The sequence below is a fragment of the Columba livia genome, chromosome W (genome assembly GCF_036013475.1).
Source record: "Columba livia isolate bColLiv1 breed racing homer chromosome W, bColLiv1.pat.W.v2, whole genome shotgun sequence".
NCBI classification, from domain to species: Eukaryota; Metazoa; Chordata; class Aves; order Columbiformes; family Columbidae; genus Columba; species Columba livia.
The window spans coordinates 13543277-13561740 of record NC_088641.1 but is presented as its reverse complement, the minus strand read 5'-3'; the positions used below and the strand labels follow the sequence as shown (position 1 = coordinate 13561740).

Sequence of the window (18464 nt, the reverse complement as noted above, 5' to 3'; positions counted from 1 at the left end):
CTGTGGAAATAAAACATTTCTGCAACAACAAGGCAGCAACATGACGTAAATCAACAGACCTATCAGCAGTGAGACTCAGGCGCATGGACAGCTCGTGAACATAGATGATATCCAATCAGTGAATGCATGATTGGAGCGTGGACGCGTGATCGGGAAATAAACGCATATATAAAGAGGCTTGTTTGTGTAATAAATCGGCTTTGCATGATTCACATTGAATAGGAATGCTGAGTCCTTTATTCGCTCCAACAAATGGTGACCCTGACATGATATTCTGAACGGTGTATCACTACAATCGAGGAAAAGCCTGGAGTGGCCCAGCTGGGGGTGGATCAGCTGGACTGAGAACCGGGTGGAGGCGTACAGACACTCTGGGGACAAATTTGTCGAAGAAATCACCAGAAAAGGTGAGCAGCTGGGGCAGAAGCAGGGAAGAGCGAAGCTCCTCCTGATATTCTCTCTGAGAGAGGACTTAAATATGAAGAAAGTAACATACATAGACTGTTAGTCCGGTGTAGAACTAACGGCTACCCAGCAGAAACCGAGAAGGCTTTTAAACTTGAACTTTGGGACGATATAGGGCAGAAATTATGGGATAAGATCAGCAATGGATATAAAGAAGCTAAATCATTAGCAACTACATGGAAGCTTATAATTACCACCTTAAAAGATCTTAAGGCTGAATGGTCTGCTGCTGCTGGAATTTTTGAAGTGTTGCAGCCTGATAAGAAACCTGAAAATCGCTATGAATCTTACCCGGTTCATGTCTTCGATACCCTCCCTACTCCATCCCCTGCTGTGCCTTTGGCGCCCCAGATGGCTCAGCAGTCCCGGGCGGGGGGAGGAAAAATGCTGACTAATGATTCTCCAGCACCGTTCAAGTCCGTGTTATCTAATGACTTGGATGAAGATGAGGGTTTGCAGCATTTTCTTGAAAAGTTAAAAGGAAAAAGAATATGTGTATGTGTTGCCCCGAGATCAGATAAAAACCATGAAAGACTCAAGCAAAATTAGACCTATGCAATGTAACAGCTATAGATCATTTAGGACAGAACGACAGGGATTTGTTGAAAGGGGCGGGTATCCCCCAACTCTTGGAAGATACACTAATTGGCACATCACAATTACAGGTGTGATTAGTTTCTGAAATCCTGAGGCAGTCAGCAGACCGTGCATATCAAGCTATGATAGAGGTGCCTGAAACCAACAAAGCAGCCAAATTATTTACAACTACTAATCAGGGTCCCAATGACAATTACGTGCAATTTATTGACCATCTTCAAGAGGCCATCAATAAGCAGGTTGAAAACTTAGAAGCTAAGGAAGCACCGGTGTTGAAATTAGCAGTAGAGAATGCTAATGTTTGCTATCAACATGTTATCTGTGAGTTTTACAGTACATATTACGTGCTTCTGTGTATTGCCTCTCTGAAAATCAAGCAGCTTGTCAGGAATGTGAGTTAATTGTTTTACTGGTTGTTGTTTGCAGTTCTTTATGATATTGTTCATGTGGGTGCACTGTGGGCCTTCTCCCCACTTTTCCCACTCGCACTGCAAGCAGTCCTGTGCTTCCCCCCCTCCCTCCCTCTTCTCAAGGTTTTTACTTACGAGATGGGGTCAGGAATGACTGTTTGCAGTCGAGTTCCTAAGAAATCAGTATTGGGAGGTGTTTTAGAACATAGGAAAGCACTAGGAAATAGGAGGAAGGAGGATCTTGTGAAATATTGTAATCAGTAGTGGCTGCTGTATAAGTTAAATTATTGGGAAAAGTGTCTGGAGGATAGAACCTTGAAGTATAACACCTTGTTGCAATTCATGTTGTTTTTAAGGTGAGAAGAGCAGGACAAAATAAATCTCTACAAGAGATCATTAAATCATTTCAGACAGTTTTACAGGCGGAACAGTGTGAACTTCAACAAGCTGAGAGAGTTAACTGACACAGGTCAGAAAACTTGCTGAAGTCTGCAAGATGCTTTCCTCATTTACCCGTTTTCTTTGTAGGTATCTGTTTTAAGAATACTACAGTTTAATAAGTCTTTGCCTGTTATATGGCACAGTAAGTTCACAGAGTGCTAAACCATGAGAATCCCTTGACTCAAAATGTGGGTTTTGTGTTAATACAAAAGATCATGAGTAATTTAGTTCTTTACTGCGTGAACGTGATAATAAGATTTTGTCTCTAACAGCTTTTACTTTTCTTTCTAGCATGCTAGCTTTGTTCCAGCATCCAGACTTGCGCAACTCTGTGATAGGCTGCGTCTCATCTCGATATGCTGGGTTTGGCTCTTTTGTATGCGCACCAGGTAAAGAATCCTGGTTTTGGGATAACAGTTGTAGCGCCCCAGATGAGACACTAATAAAAGCCTTGCCCTGTCCAGCTCGCTGGGGGGGGGGGCGGGTGCCGAGTGGGCTCCAGCCGCACTGACCTGTTTTGTCAGGGAGACCCAGCGGTGCCTCCACCTGGCTGAGTGGTGAGCGGCCCAAAGGCGCAAAGCTAAAATTGAGATATTGTCTTGAATAAGTGTAATTGCGATCCATTTGCATATTTGAACTTGGTGTTTGGTTTTCATATCTGAGCTCAGTATTTTAGTTTGCATATATATATATATATATATTTAATACCAAAAGAATTTTGTTTGGGGAGATAATTACAAAATGGGAACCGGTTCCACTGCTAAAATTCCACCTTGCTCCCCCTTAGGATGCATCCTTACACCTTAGAGTAATTGCTCATATTGTTATCTAATAATTTTGAGACCAGAAAAGAATTGAAGTTGTTAAACTCCGATTCCCATTGAAAAAAAAACAAACCAAACAAAAAACAAAAAACAAAAAAAAAACAAAAAACAAAAAACAAAAAAACAAAAAAAAAAAAAAAAAAAAAAAAAACAAAAAACCAAAAAAACCCAAACAAACAAACAAACACCTAAATGCTATGATGGATGTGAACTTGTTATTGTATGAGGTTGTATTTAAAAGCTGCTAGAATATGAACTGATTTGCATCTAGGAAAATGGAATAATGGATTGATGCTTAAGATACTGGTTTTTGACATCTGTAAATTGTAGAAGGCAAATGGGGCTGAGGAATGTAACAACTTTTGAGCTAATTGGAATTGTGCATAAACTGTATTATGGTTGGAATGAAATGGGCAAACAAAAAAGCAAAATATCCCAGGCCTGTGCTTGAACATAAATTTCAGGCCTGTGTCGAGCTGCAAGATAAACACAGCTTGTTGTAACCGAGGAGTTTGCCAAAGCCTCCCACTCCGTACCAGCGATTACGCCACCTGCGTGGCCTTGGTACAGCTGAACTGCAGCAAGAAGAGAAAGGAGAAAAAATAGAAAAACGTGGCCTCCCGCTTTCAAGGCGGTGAAAGGGGGGTTTTCTCTCCCCCCACTGCAGCGATGTTGTAATACTGAATGGAGCAGTCTGAGGGTGAAATTTAAAGGCATCCCTAGCAGATCCGTAGTTCTAATGAAGCTGGGAAATTAAACCAAAATTTGTTAATGGACTTATTCAGTGGTAACTGGTTGTAAAAGACTTCTTACTAAATTCACCGTGATCGTTTTTGAGATCACGGGAAAGAAAGAAAGAAAAAAAGACCGTTTTTTTTGAGACCAGTGGAGTGCCCAATTTGGAACAAAGTTTTACCATATGAATTCTTGTAGTTGCCAGAAAGCCCTGCACCTCTCTTGGGTCAAGATTTGTTAAGTAAATTGTAAGCTCAAATAACATTTTCTGAGAATTCTGTTTAGTTGCATGTCCCACAAGAAGCTGCTGGGATGGTGCAGATCTGCTTGTGCAAGTGAGAAATCTCCAAGGAAACTTCGAATGCTGTATTTTCACCAGTATTAACAGCCAATGTCTCGATAAAGCAAACACTACACTGATAGAACTGAAATAGGACTTCGATCCGGTAAGGGAAAATATATCCAATAAATATGACAGCTAAAATGGAGTTGGAGGTTTTGAGGAATAAATTTATGACAACCTTACAGGCTGACTGCATTCAATTGGACTTGCAGATTTGTCTGTTTATAGCTACAACATAGAAACAACCTGTGGCTATTGAGAGACAGTATGATGAGAATGCTAACAGACTGATATACCAATTGTTAGTCTGATCAAGAAATGCAGGGAATGAATTTAAGTCTCAATAGGCCACAATCCTTTTGCCATATATGTAGCATTTGTGAAATTTAATTCTGATTTTTTATTTGCAATCTACATCCTTGTAAATTGCACTAGCTGGTTTTCTTACCAGCACAGCTTTTGGCATGCCTAAATGTAAATTGCTGCAGAACCTGCAAGTCTTCAACATCAGGTCACAGACCACACGTGTATCTGGTCTGATCCTACATACTTGCACACTTTTTGTTGGTGGTTCTGGGCAGTCTCATAAAGCTGTAGTGGTCTGGCGTGAAGATAACAGTTGGCATCATTCTGTAAAGATTATTGAAGGTTCAACCCAAGTAGCAGAACTTGGCGCAGCTTTACATTACTTAGAGCTTGTTAAGGAGGAACCTCTAAACTTGATTTGTGATTCTGAGTACGTAGTCAAGGTCCAATGCACGTATCTGATTCTGAACTGGTTTTTGTTTTTAAACAAAAAGGGGGGAAAAGTAGGGAAAACACCACAAAACCAATTGTCAAAAGCATTGTATGTGATGAATCACTTGTATCTAAGTGGTGCAGCCCAAATTTGCCCTGTGATTAAACACTTTGCAAGTGTGACCCAAAACCATGCTAAATCAGAAAGAACCTACATTAGTTACGGTCAAATCACTAGTTAATGGTCAATGGAAAAGGCTACATCAATTAATAAATTGGGGAAAAGGTTATGCTTGTGTCATTACAGGGCAAGGATCAAAGTGGATTCCCGTGAAATGGGTCAAGCCATGGCTGAATAAAGACAACAAAGATTCAACGGATGTAGACGGACAGGAGGGAGATAAGTTGTGAGGGCTGTTTCAGATGTAAACCGTGGATCCTATCAGTGTTATAGATGCTCACAGACCTGGTGGTCTAGAAGCCTATTAACAAGCAGGTGGTGTACCTTCTGTGGAGAATGGCAATTTGAACAAATAGCAGGAGAGCCAAAAGGGCGATATCACACTTAGATAATCAATGCAAAGATGAGGTAAAATTATGAGGCATTCCTACCATAGTACCTACTGCACTCTTTCTCCCTGATCTGGCAGCTGGTAAAGCTTAGGGAGACATATCAAAGTTAAGCTATTGGTCTTTTAAACATGCTAATCTAACTGCTGAGATACTAACTCAATTAATAGTAGATGTTGATGGTATTAGGCATGCTACTCTACAAAATCACACAGTTATAGAACTTTTACTTTTAACACTAGGTCATGGTTGTGAAGAATTCAAGACAATATGTTGTATTAACTTGTCTGATCATTCTGAATCTATTCGTAGTACTTTAGACAAACTAAAACAACACGCTAATAAGATTGTTGTAGTAGAACTAGGGTTTGACAAATGGCTTAAAAGCTTGGGAATAGCTGGGTGGTTGTTTGATCTTATTCAGTAAGGCTTAACTGCATTATATGTAACTTTAATTATGTTGTTAGTCATGTGCTGTATGTTGCGGTGTATTTCAAAGATGATTCAGCACGTTGTAAATAAAGCCTGGCGGGTTCAAGAACAAAAAGGGGGAATTGTGGATGGGTTTCTAATAGATGGAGATTTGTTATTAAACTATCCAGGCCCAAAGGAATTTCAGGGCCACCTTGGAAAGCTGAAAACAGGATCTGCTGTGGAAATAAAACATTTCTGCAACAACAAGGCAGCAACATGACATAAATCAATAGACCTATCAGCAGTGAGACTCAGGCGCATGGACAGCTCATGAACATAGATGATATCCAATCAATTAATGCATGATTGGAGCGTGGACGCATGATCGGGAAATAACTGCATATATAAAGAGGCTTGTTTCTGTAATAAATGGCTTTGCGTGATTCACATTGAATTGGAATGCTGAGTCCTTTATTTGCTCCAACGGTCTACCTTGACTTCTGTAAAGCATTTGACACAGTCTCCCACAGCATCCTCACAGCTATACTGAGGGAGTGCAGTCTCGCTGAACGGGTAGTGAGGTGGACTGCGTATTGGCTGAAGGAAAGAAGCCAGAGAGTCGTGGTCAATAGGGCAGAGTCCAGTTGGAGGCCTGTATCTAGTGGAGTGCCGCAAGGGTCAGTACTGGGGCCGGTATTATTCAATATATTCATCAATGATTTGGATGAGAGAATAGAGTGCACTATCAGCAAGTTTGCTGGTGACACCAAGCTGGGAGGAGTGGCTGACACGCCAGAAGGCTGTGCTGCCATCCAGAGACCTGGACAGGCTGGAGAGTTGGGCGGGGAAAAATTTAATGAAATAGAACAAGGGCAAGTGTAGAGTCTTGCATCTGGGCAGGAACAACCCCAGGTTCCAGTATCAGTTGGGGAATGACCTATTAGAGAGCAGTGTAGGGGAAAGGGACCTGGGGGTCCTGGGGACAGCAGGATGACCATGAGCCAGCACTGGGCCCTTGTGGCCAGGAAGGCCAATGGCATCCTGGGGTGTATTACAAGGGGGGTGGTTAGTAGGTTGAGAGAGGTTCTCCTGCCCCTCTACTCTGCCCTGGTGAAACCACACCTGAAATATTGTGTCCAGTTCTGGGCCCCTCATTTCAAGAAGGACAGGGAACTGCTAGAGAGAGTCCAGCGTAGAGCCATGAAGATGACTAAGGGAGTGGAGCATGTCCCATGTGAGTAAAGGCTGAGGGAGCTGGAGTTCTTTAGTTTGGAGGAGACTGAGGGGTGACCTTATTAATGTTTACAGATATCTAAAGGGTGAGTGTCAGGAGGATGGAGCCAGGCTCTTCTCAGTGACAACCAACGGTAGGACAAGGGGTAATGGGTTCAAACTGGAACACAAGAGGTTCCACTTAAATTTGAGAAGAAACTTCTTCTCAGTGAGGGTGACAGAGCCTGGCCCAGGCTGCCCAGGGAGGTTGTGGAGTAGTCGTCTCTGCAGACATTCAAACCCGCCTGGACACCTTCCTGTGTAACCTCATCTGAGTGTTCCTGCTCTAGCAGGGGGATTGGACTAGATGATCTTTTGAGGTCCCTTCCAATCCCTAACATTCTCCGATTCTGTGATTCTCTAATGGGAGCAGGGGTTGGAATTAGGAGAATGCTCCTCATGGGGGATAAAAGGAGAATATCAGTAGGCATGCCCACCCCCAAAGGAACATTCTCCTTATTCCACCATAGAAGAATGAGAAGAATGTTCGTGCTGGGGAACAGCATTAAGGATAACGTTGCTGTCCAAGGAATTGGCGATGGGAGAATAAGGAGAATGTTACTGGGATAGATGGAGGGGGAGACCTGATGGAGAAAGTGACTGCTTTTTACGGGGAACGGGGTTTGAAGGAAAGGTCACCCTGTGTGATAGGGTCTGACTATTATTTAACCTGGTCCTAAAGGAAATTTTGGTCTATTACTTAGGTGGTGCACCATACCATCTTTGGTGGAACAATTTGAATCCCAAAACGTCCAGTAAGAGAAAGATTGATGCAGAAGAAAGGCAATGTAATGATAGATGGGAAAGTGAATACATGTTTGTGTTTCAAGGAGAAAAAACAGTATGTATTTTGTGTTATGAGACATTGTCGGTGATAAAGGAGCTCAGTGTACATTGGCATTTTGAGACCAAACACGGAACTGAATATGCTAAATTTAGCCTCCAAGAAAAACAATTGATGCAAGAATTAAAAAGGCAGACTGCAATCACAGCAGAATATGTTCACCAGAGCTATAGCCAAAAATGTTGCAGCAGTGAAAACTAGCTTTATTGTGGCTGAATAAATTGCTTGAGCTTCAAAGTGTTTTTCAGAGGGTGCATTTTTGAAGCAGTGCATGCTGAAGGTGTGTGAGTAGGTGTGCCCCGATCAAATACAGACTTAAAAATGTCAGTTTGTCAAGAAATACAGTTGCAAACCATGTTAAGGAACTAGCAGGAAATCAGACAACACAGCTGGCCGAACAGGTACACAGTTGTCTGGCCTTTTCATTAGCTGTTGATGAAAGCACAGACAACACGGATACACTGCATCTATCCATTTCTATAAGAAATGTTACCAAGGAGCTCTTGGATGTAATTGCCATGCATGGAATGACAACAGGGAAAGACATTTTTGATGTGGTGGAGAAGTCCATAACTAATCATAAACTATCCTGAGAAAAGCTAGTGGTGCTAACTACTGACGGCACACCTCCAATGTGTGGAGAAAAAACAGGCTTGGTTGGACTAATGAAGGGGAAAATGCAAAAAAGTAACTACGACACACATCTGATAACATATCATTGCATTATCCATCAAGAAGCTCTGTGTAGAAAGGTTCTGGAACTGGATAATATTATGACCACAGTCATGAAAACAGTGAACTTCATTCAGACATGTAGCTTGAATCATCGCTATTTCCAAATGTTTTTGCAGGAAATGGACTTGGAGCATGAAGACGTGCCATACCATACAGAAGTAAGGTGGCTGAGCAGGAACGCAGTCCTGAAATGATTTTTTGAGCTTAGGAAAGAAATTGCACTTTTCATGCAAAGTAAAGGAAAACCCTTGCCTGAGCTGTCAGATCCAAACTGGCTGTGTGATTTTGCTATGTTATGTGACATAACTGAGCAACTGAATCAGAAGCTGCCAGGACACAAACAAGTTATCACGCAGATGTCCAACATGATCACAGCTTTCCAGCATAAACTTCACCTATGGAAGTCTCAAGTGGACAAGGACAATCTTGCCCACTTGCCTGTTTGTCAGAGCATCTCAGCCTCAGTTCCCCAGTGCTTATTCATGCATTCAGTTGGCTACCAAATTGAGTCAGTTAATTGATGAATTTGATCGGCGCTTCTCAGACTTTAGAAGACAGCACTCAAGCTTTGCCATTTTTGCCAATCCTTTCACCATTGATGACGACATTGCACCCCATAACCTTCAAATGGAATTAATTGATATTCAAAGCAATAGTGGCCTGAGAGCAAAGTTCGAGGATGTTAAAATTGAGGACCTTTACCATCTACTACTGCCCCCTGCTTTGATCCCACAGCTCCGACTTGATGCTGCCCGTATTCTGTAAATGTTTGGGAGCACCTATCTGTGCAAACACATGTTTTCAATAATGAATCTAAACAAGACTAAGCACAGATCACACATCACCAATGACAACCTCTACGCTGTTTTACGAATTACTACAGCACAACACCTGAAACCAGACGTAGACACACTAACCTCGGGAAAATGGTGTCAGACATCCAGCCAGAAAACAAGAGGTAAGCCTAAAACCTGAATTCAAAAACATTTGAATTGTCATACTTATATTTTGCTTTGTGTTTGTTGTTATTTTCAGAACATAATCAATGGATGAGGATGGTATGTGACATGCCAGTTTCTCGGGTTATTTAATAATAAGTTCAGCTTCACAGTTGCCATTGAAGGGCTGATTATAATGGTAATACTGTATAAATGTAACTACTCCTTAACAGCTTGCTTAACTGTTAAGGAGTAGTTACATTAATACAATCCTAAAATTACATTCAGCCCTTTGAAGGCAACCGCAAGGCTGATGTGGCCCCCAGTGAAAATGAGTTTGACACTCCTGGTCTAGATGGACACGGATGAAAAGTGGTGTCCCTCAGGGGTCCATACTGGGACCAATACTGTTTAATATCTGCATCAATGACATAGACAGTGGGATCAAGTGCACCCTCAACAACTTTACGGATTACACCAAATGGAGTGGTGCAGTTGACACGCCTGAGGGACAGGACGCCATCCAACAGGACCTGGACAAGCTCAAGAAGCGGGCCCATACAAACCTCATGAGGTTCAACAAGGACAAGTGCAAGGTCCTTCACCTGGGTTGGGGCAACCCCCAGTATCAATACAGGCTGAGGGATAATAGAATCACTGAATCATTTCGGTTGAAAGAGACCCTCAGGATCATTGAGTCCAACCACAACCTAACCTAACTCTAGCACTAAACCATGTCCCTGAGAACCTCAACTAAACACATTTTAAACACCTCCAGGGATGGTGACTCCACCACATTCCTGAGCAGCCTGTTCCAATGCCTGGCAACCCTTGCCATGAAAATTTTTTTCCTAATATCCAACCTAAACCTCCCCTGGTGCAACTTGAGGCCATTTCCTCTTGTCCTATCACTTGCTACTTGGGAGAAGAGACCAACACCCTCCATGCTACAACCTCCTTTCAGGTAACTGTAGACAGCAATAAGGTCTCCCCTCAGACTCGTTTTCTCAAGGCTTAAAAACAGCCCCAGCTCAAAAACTGCTCCTCATTAGACTTGTGCTCCAGACCCCTCACCAGCTTCATCGCCCTCCTCTGCATTCTCTCTAGTACCTCCATGTCCTTCTTATGATGAAGGGCCCAAAACTGAACACAGTGTTCAAGGTGTGGCCTCACCAGCACCAAGTACAGTGGCACAATCACTTCCCTAGTCCTGCTGGCCACACTATTCCTGATAGAAGCCAGGATGCTGCTGGCCTTTTTGGCCACCTGGGCACACTGCTGGCTCATATTCAGCCAGCTGTCCATTAACACCCCTAGATCCCTTTCTGCCAGGCAGTTTTCCTTCCAATGTTCCCTGAGCCTGTAGCATTGCATGGGGTTGATATGACCCAAGTGCAGGACCCAGCACTTGGCCTTGTTAAACCTCATACAATTGGCCTCAGCCCAATGATCCAGCTGGTCCAGATCCCTCTGTATGGCCTTCCTACCCTCCAGCAGCTCAACACTCCTACCCACTTTGATGTCATCAACAAAGTCTCTGACGGTGCACTCAATTCCTTCATCCAGATCATTGATGAAGAGACTAAATAGAACTGGCCCAAATACTGAGCCCTGGGGAACACCATTAGTGACCAGTCACCAACTGGATTTGACTCTATTCACCACAACTCTTTGGGCCTGGCCCTCCAGACAGCTCTTTATCCATCACAGAGTACACCCATCCAGGCCATGAGCTGCCAGCTTCTCCAGGAGAATGCTGTGGGGTACAGTGTCAAAGGTCTTACTGGTCTAAGTGCACAACATCCACAGCCTTTCCCTCTTCTACTAGGTGGGTCACATTGTCCCAGAAGGAGATCAGGTTGGTCAAACAGGACCTGCCTTTCATAAACCCATGTTGACTGGGCCTGATCACATGGTTTTCTTGTACGTGCCATGTGATGTTACTCAGGATGATCTGCTCCATGACCTTCCGCGGCACCAAGGTCAGTGTTGTAGTTTAGCCCCAGTCCCTCCAGCTGGCAGCTAGAACCACGTGCTGCTCACTCACCCCTCCCCCGTCCCCAATGGGACAGACAGAAGAATTAAAAAAAAAAAAATAAAAAATCCCAAAACAATAAAGGCAAAAAGTCGTGGATTGGGATAAAAAACAGTTTAACGGGGCACCAAGCGGAAAACAAAGAAGAACGAACAAGCAGTAACAACAATGGTAAAGGAACCTACAAAGACCATGGGCACACAGGGCAGTGTGGCCCATGCCGTAGGTGCCTTCCCCACGTGGCTGCCCGCCACTGCAGCAGTCAGTGCCCTCCCAGCCGTCAGCTCACGCTTACACTCTCTCGCCGCTGCAGCTGCGCTGAAGCCGCCACCGTTCCCCCCTCCCTTGCACCGAATCGCAACCTGCACCCAAAAAAACAAAAGGAAAAGCAACCACGTGGTCCCACAGGAGCCGCGCTGCTCCGCCTGCCTCCTGGCTTGCCCCCCAGAACTGGAAGAAGAGCCCAAAAAGAGAGACCCAATATGGTATAGAATACCTGGATGTCCTGGCAGCATAGAAATTAACCCCATCTTGACTGATCCAGCACAGTCAGACTGACAGGTCTGTAGTTCCCCAGATCATCCTTCTGACCCTTCTTGTAGATGGGTGTCACATTAGCCAACTTCCAGTCAACTGGGACATTCCCAATTAGCCAGGATTGCTGATAGATAAAGTGGTTTGGTGAGCACCTCTGCCAGCTCCCTCAGCACCCTTGGGTGGATCCCATCTGGCCCCATAGACTTGTGAGTGTCCAAGTGGTGTAGCAGGTCATTAACCATTTCCCCTTGGATTACTGGGGCTTCATTCTGCTTCCCATCCCTGTATTCTACCTCAGGGGGCTGGGTACCTGGAGCACAACTCTTCTGACTATTAAAGACTGAGGAAAAGAAGGCATTTAATACCTCAGCCTTTTCCTCATTCTCTGTCACTGTTTCCCCCCGCATCCATCAGGGGATGGAGATTCTCAGCCCTCCTTTTGTTGCCAAAGGGTTGAATGAAGGGACTGAGAGTAGCCCTGTGGAGGACTTAGGGGTACTGGTGGATGAAAGCTTGGACATGAGCATGCAATGTGCACTTACAGCCCTGAAGGCCAATCATATCTTGGGCCGCATCAAAAGGAGCGTGGCCAGCAGGTCGAGGGAGGTGATTCTGCCCCTCCACTCTGCTCTGGTGAGACCCCATCTGGAGTACTGACTCCAGCTCTGGAGCCCTCAGTACAGGAAAGACATGGACCTGCTGGAGAGGTTCCAGAGGAGGGCCACCAAAACTTATCAGATTGATGGAACACCTCTCCTATGAAGCCAGTCTGAGAGAGTTGGGGTTATTCAGCCTGGAGAAGAGAAGCTACAGGGAGACCTTATTGCGGCCTTTCAGTACTTAAAAGGAGCCTGTAAGAAGGATGAGGACAGACTTTTTAGAAGGGCATGTTATGACAGGATAAGGGGCAATGGTTTTAAACTGGAAGAGAGGAGTTTCAGGTTAGACATGAGGAAGAAATTTTTTACAATGAGGGTGGTAAAATACTGGAACAGGTTGCCCAGAGAGGTGGTAGATGCCACGTCCCTGGAAACATTCAAGGTCAGTCTGGAAGGGGCTCTGAACAACCTGATCTAGTTGAAGATGTCCCTGCTCATTGCACAGTGGTTGGACTAGATGACTTTTGAAGGTCCCTTCCAACCCAAACTATTCTATGATTCTATGATCCTTTCTCCCCTAGTGAGTGTGCATAGACCAAACTAGATGAAAGTTCACAATAAGGAGCTCTAACAAAGTAGTAAGTCAATGAAAACACTAATCAGTTTTTATGTTCATCTCTCACATAACCTCAGGCATTCAGGTTTTGAATTTGTATTCCACTTTGGTCCTAAATTTATAGGGTCAGTTACAGTTTTATCTCTCTCTTACAACACTCACTCACCCATATGTGCACACAGAGAAATCTATACTGGTTCCAAGGGCAACAACATTATAAATCCACCCAGAGGGAAGCACAGTTCCAAATGTTATGACACATTTCCTACTGCTTACAGTGGGTTGTCCTTCACTTGAGTGTGCTTTTTAACGGCTATTTCCCTCTATTTTTTGCTGTCCTCTTGCATTTCTGTATCTTCACAGCCATTGCAAGGAGCTGTACATGAACCAAGCGGCCCCTCTCAAAGGGAACTAGACCCTTCACAGACTTCATCCACCAGCAAGGAGAGAGGAGAAGCCCTGCCAGCACCCCTTCACCAGCACTCCTCATGGGAGCTGGCCATGTTCCCATACAGATCAACCAGAGCCAGCCAGCTCTCTAGTTGGACAGGAACAATGTAACTTCTATATTGTGTCTCAGGAGAGACCCCAAATCTAATTTTAACCATTTCAAATCTAGCAAGATATGTAATAATAATAAGTCATTAAATAAATTCATGTTATAATCACGTTCCTTGTATAATTTAATATCGATATACCTATGTGCATATTTTAATGTGTGTACACAGACACACATCATGAAAACTTTATAGATAAAAATATACCACTGCCACTGGTACTCTGCAAGTTTACAAAATCGAGTCAAGGGCAATATTATCAAAGAACAAGTTCATAATTAAAATAATATTTAGATTCTACACAGACACAAAGAAATCCCTTCTTTTTATTAAAAAGCAAAGAGACAGTGAGAGAAAAAATGAATTTAATAGCTAAGTTCTGAAAGGACATCCTTGTTAGCTTTTTGCACTATATGGTATAGGTATTTTGATGCTAACTACACAATTACTGAAGTGCAATGTCATTTTCAGATGCAGTATTTGCTCATAAAAATGAATAAATAAATAAATAAATAAATAAATAAAACAAACCTTGGGGGAAGGGGAGGGGACACTAAGAACATGAGATTAGAAGATACCAGGGACAAATGGCCAGATTTTACCAAAGCATCTGGTCACTTCATTTTGCATTTGCATTCATAACAGCATAGTGTATTAACACACCACATCATTTAAAGCATTGCTTTTCTGAAAAAAAAAAAAAAAAAACAAAACAAAAAAAAAAAAAACCAAACCACAGTGTAATATTCCATTTCTTCTACAAAACTATTAGCACTACAACAGAGTATCATATTATTATGTGGACAGCATTCTCCTGTAGTGCCCATTCAGCCAAGCTAGCTTGAATTCAGCTCCATTCTGTCCACCTGCTCAGCTGAGCTAATTCAGTAGCTAAAAAGAAAATTATTTTCAGCCTTTTCAGACAAATCAAAACTAGTGGTTCTAATACTCCCAACATTCTCTTCCAGAAATGCTGCTGCTTCTCTTTATAATTACCTAGCACCTAGTTATATGCTGGAAGTACATATTTATTTAGATTTGTATATACCAAATCAGTACCTCCTCAAAAAGTTTTTATAATTTTTTGCAATGTTTTTATATAATTCATAAATTCACACACATAAAATATCAACCAAAAATTACTAGATCAATAAATAACTGCTCCCTACTAAAAAGGCATTAAAAATCATAATATTTCAATCAGAACACAATGGAAATTATAGATAAGTGGTGTGTGGGAAACTGCAGCGGGTCTGTGGAATCCTTGGCAGAAAATATGAGAGTAGAGATCAGCCTTGAGATATTAAGATTTACCCTTGAGAAGGATGGGAGTAAAGGAGTATCCGGAGAGAGGAGAGATGTACCCGTGAGAGAGAAGGGGATAGAAGAATAACATGGATGATAGGAAAATTAACCAATGAGATGTTAGTGCTGTAACTTGTAACCAATAGTGAAAAGACACATGAACTGGTAGAATTGTATAAAAATGCACTTGTAGCAATAAATGGCATCTATTACTTTCATCTTGAAAGAACTTGGTCCATGTCGTTTGTCTGTCTCAACCGCGACAGTGGTGTTCTTTGTTGCCTTTGAGAAACAGTATCTACTCACTGATACTTTTACAGTATGAGAAGTCTTAATAAACACAAGAACTAGAAGCACTGAGTTACAACTACTGTTTTATTCAAACAGCATCAACTCTAGTGAATAAGCTGTACTACTGAGGTACAGCTTTATGTACCTTTCAAAAAGTCATCTCCTTTCTCTCAAAGTTTCTTCATAGTTCTGCTCTCTTGAAATGTTTTGTGGCTTTTTGTTCAGTAGAAGTCCACAAGCTGTTCACTGGAATAAAAGTAAGTTATTGACATTAGAAATCCTGCTTTACCTCTGCATCTGAGGAAAAATTCTAAATTTGTTTAAGTCACTGGCTAATTAAGGTTTTTGTTTTACAAGCATTTCAATATTTCTACTTTTCACTAGTTCTACTTGCTTCTGGTTTTGCAGAACTGACTCAAATATATTTCTAGTCATTTTTATTTGTTATGGAACAAGATACTTAAGAATATGCTTAGGTAGAGAATCAGTCCCTATTCTGACAAAGAATCATAATGCAATTTCAGCTCACACAAGGAAGGGGGAGGACTTGTAGCTTGTCTTTTTCTTTTTTTTTTTTTTTCCCAAAGGAAACTTTTACTTCCAGGAAATAAACATTTGATTTCTATATCATTCCTTTGCACAACAGTTAAATGAAAAGTGTTCAAGTCCAAATTTCTAGCTTACATTTTCAGCTATTCAAATGTTATCCACACAAGTCAACATTCTTCATATTTTTTGCATTATAATTTCAGTTCAATTAAAAAAAAAAAAAACAAAAAACAAAACAAAACAAAACAAAAAACAACAGCAACCAGGCACACAAACAGCTGTCAACAACAACACACAACAGCTGTCAACTGGCTTATTTAAAATTACACCAGGCCTGTAAGTCCTTCTTCAGCAATTCTAATGCACATGTGCATGAATACGTAGAGGAAATACAACTGATCTAAACTTTAGTCTCTAAATCCATTTTATCTGATTTAGAGACGACAATTTATCATTTTTTTTCTATTTCTAACCTAAAATAATTTAATTGGGATTGGAACATATGAAAACATCTTGTGAAAAGCTCTGAGAAATACAACAGAAGAATGTTTTCTTTGTTCTTGGGCCTGCCCTGGACATAGACAGAAACTACAGATAATAGCTTATAATGACTACAAAAAATAGCCTAGCCTTTTTAGATGTATAAAAAAGTAACAGCATAACAACACTGTTGCCCCAAAGACCTTCCATCTTTTATAATAAAAGACCCTTTGAAAACTGTCATTTTTCAACACAAGGAAAAATATTAATATAAACACTACTCCTTCCACTAGCTTCATGAGTTTTGATGAAGAGACTCCTCATATGGCTTTGGATATCATTTTGCAGAATTTACAATTTGGAGATCCCCATTGTGAGAAATGCAGTTGTGATTCATGCTAAGATGTTTAATGTTTACAGATATAACCAAATGAGGCTTGGGCTCTGAACCTGGAAAAAGGAAAAGGTGGTTAAGTTCTATGTAAAAAGTTCTGAAACTTGTTTAGGAAGTTATATTGATAGAGGGAACTAACATTTTCAGGGTTAACCAACCACATAATAAGGGCCTACTAACAAACTAACACTTTAAGCCACATAATAAATATCTAGTTTAGAGCTGTATGTAACCAATTGCGTTAAGAAAAAACACAGAACCTCATCAACTGCTGAAATAAGAAGTTTTACAGCACCAGCTGTAACCTTGAGGAGACAAGATAGCCAAGATTTACAGCAAAAGGGGGGCCAGTCTGGTTTCAATCGACTTGGCAGCTCAGGTTCCAGCCAGTTCATCATAATGAGCTAAAAAGGTAAAAAGTTCACTGTGACAAAGCTGAAGGAGCCTTCATCCAAAGACCCCCAAAGACCCCTCCTCAAAACCACCAAGTGACACTGCGCAGGCGCAACAAGGGAGGGTCAAGGAGGAGACTGTGGAAATGGTTATCTGAGACTCATTTTAATAAGAAGCAGGGAGAGGTTATGAATATGTACAGGCGTTCCTGGGGTCATTATGAATATGTAACACCTTACTGTATTTAAGCACACCTCTTATTGTTTAAAGGTGTGCGTTTTGAGTGGAGGTGAATCCCCCGCGCACCCAGCGCTGTTTTGCTTATGCTCTAATGAACACGTGTTTAAGAAATACAAGGAATTGGATTAAACGTTGTTTATCCATAGAAATAGCGTAAGTTATTTATTTCACCATTCACCAAAGAATGAAGTGTCACCTCCATTGACTCTGCATGCCATTCAGACACAACTCCTTCATACAAACCCACACCCAGCTGTTCAGTCTCCCCCTGAAGATCTTTGAACCATGTAAGTGGAGAGAGCTTCAGACCATTTTCAATAATAATAATAAACCACTTCATGACCTCCCATTACCAATTTTACCGATTTCAGTAGTACAGCAAATATACAGTCACGCTTCTTCAAAAAATTAAGTTACAGAACAGCTTGGAAAAATAAGGAAAATGATCATGACCTCAGGAACATAGAAACCTTATCAAGGATTTTATTCTTACATCCTTGCTCTTTAAGTAGTCCCAACAGATTACTGCAAACTATGGCTTTATTAATGTACATAAAGGCAGAAAACTTAAAGATAATATATTGCAAGGGATTTTAATCATTTCAGAGGCATTCTTTAAAAATAAAAAATAAAAAGCATTAGACACTTCAGAAAATTTTCTGCACATTGTTTAGTAACCCAAGTATCTAAATAGCTTTTTAAAATGGGAAGGGTCTAAGAATCAAGTTATCATGGTGTGAATAGTTACTACATATTGACAGCTCCACATCAAATTTTTGCATCTTTCATTTCACTAAATTCTACTTAACTCAGTAGTTAATAAAATTAAACATGTTTAAATGCTGTCCTGAAAAGTGACTTCATCTTTGTTATAGCATACTAAGAAATGAAGTCAAATTTATTTAGAGTTCACTCTAATTTTCTAGCAACCACTTGCTGTGGTTTAACCCCAACTTGCAACTAAGACCATGATAGCTGCTCACTCACTCTCTCTCACCCCCCGAGTAGATTAGGGGAGAGAATTGAAAGGAAAGGGAGAAACTCCAGATTAAGGACAGGGAGATAACTTACCAATTACTGTCATGGGCAAAATAGACTCAACCTGGTAGAATTAATTTAATTTATTGCTGAGGAATGGGGGT

The 18464-nt window shown here is 41.5% G+C and overlaps 1 protein-coding gene across 12 annotated transcripts in view; it reads right to left on the bottom strand.

The window, feature by feature from the left end:
* The window catches only part of LOC135577129 (guanine nucleotide-binding protein G(q) subunit alpha-like), a 149921-nt gene that overhangs the window by 106943 nt on the left and 24514 nt on the right, over window positions 1-18464 (bottom strand). For 6 of the 12 annotated variants that reach the window (XM_065044878.1, XM_065044875.1, XM_065044877.1 and 3 more), the window contains exon 2: window positions 15412-15512. The exons of the other annotated variants lie outside the window; for them this stretch is intronic. The gene's annotated coding sequence lies outside the window, so the exon portion shown is untranslated. The remainder of the gene's footprint in view (window positions 1-15411; window positions 15513-18464) is intronic. 12 annotated transcript variants of the gene reach the window in all.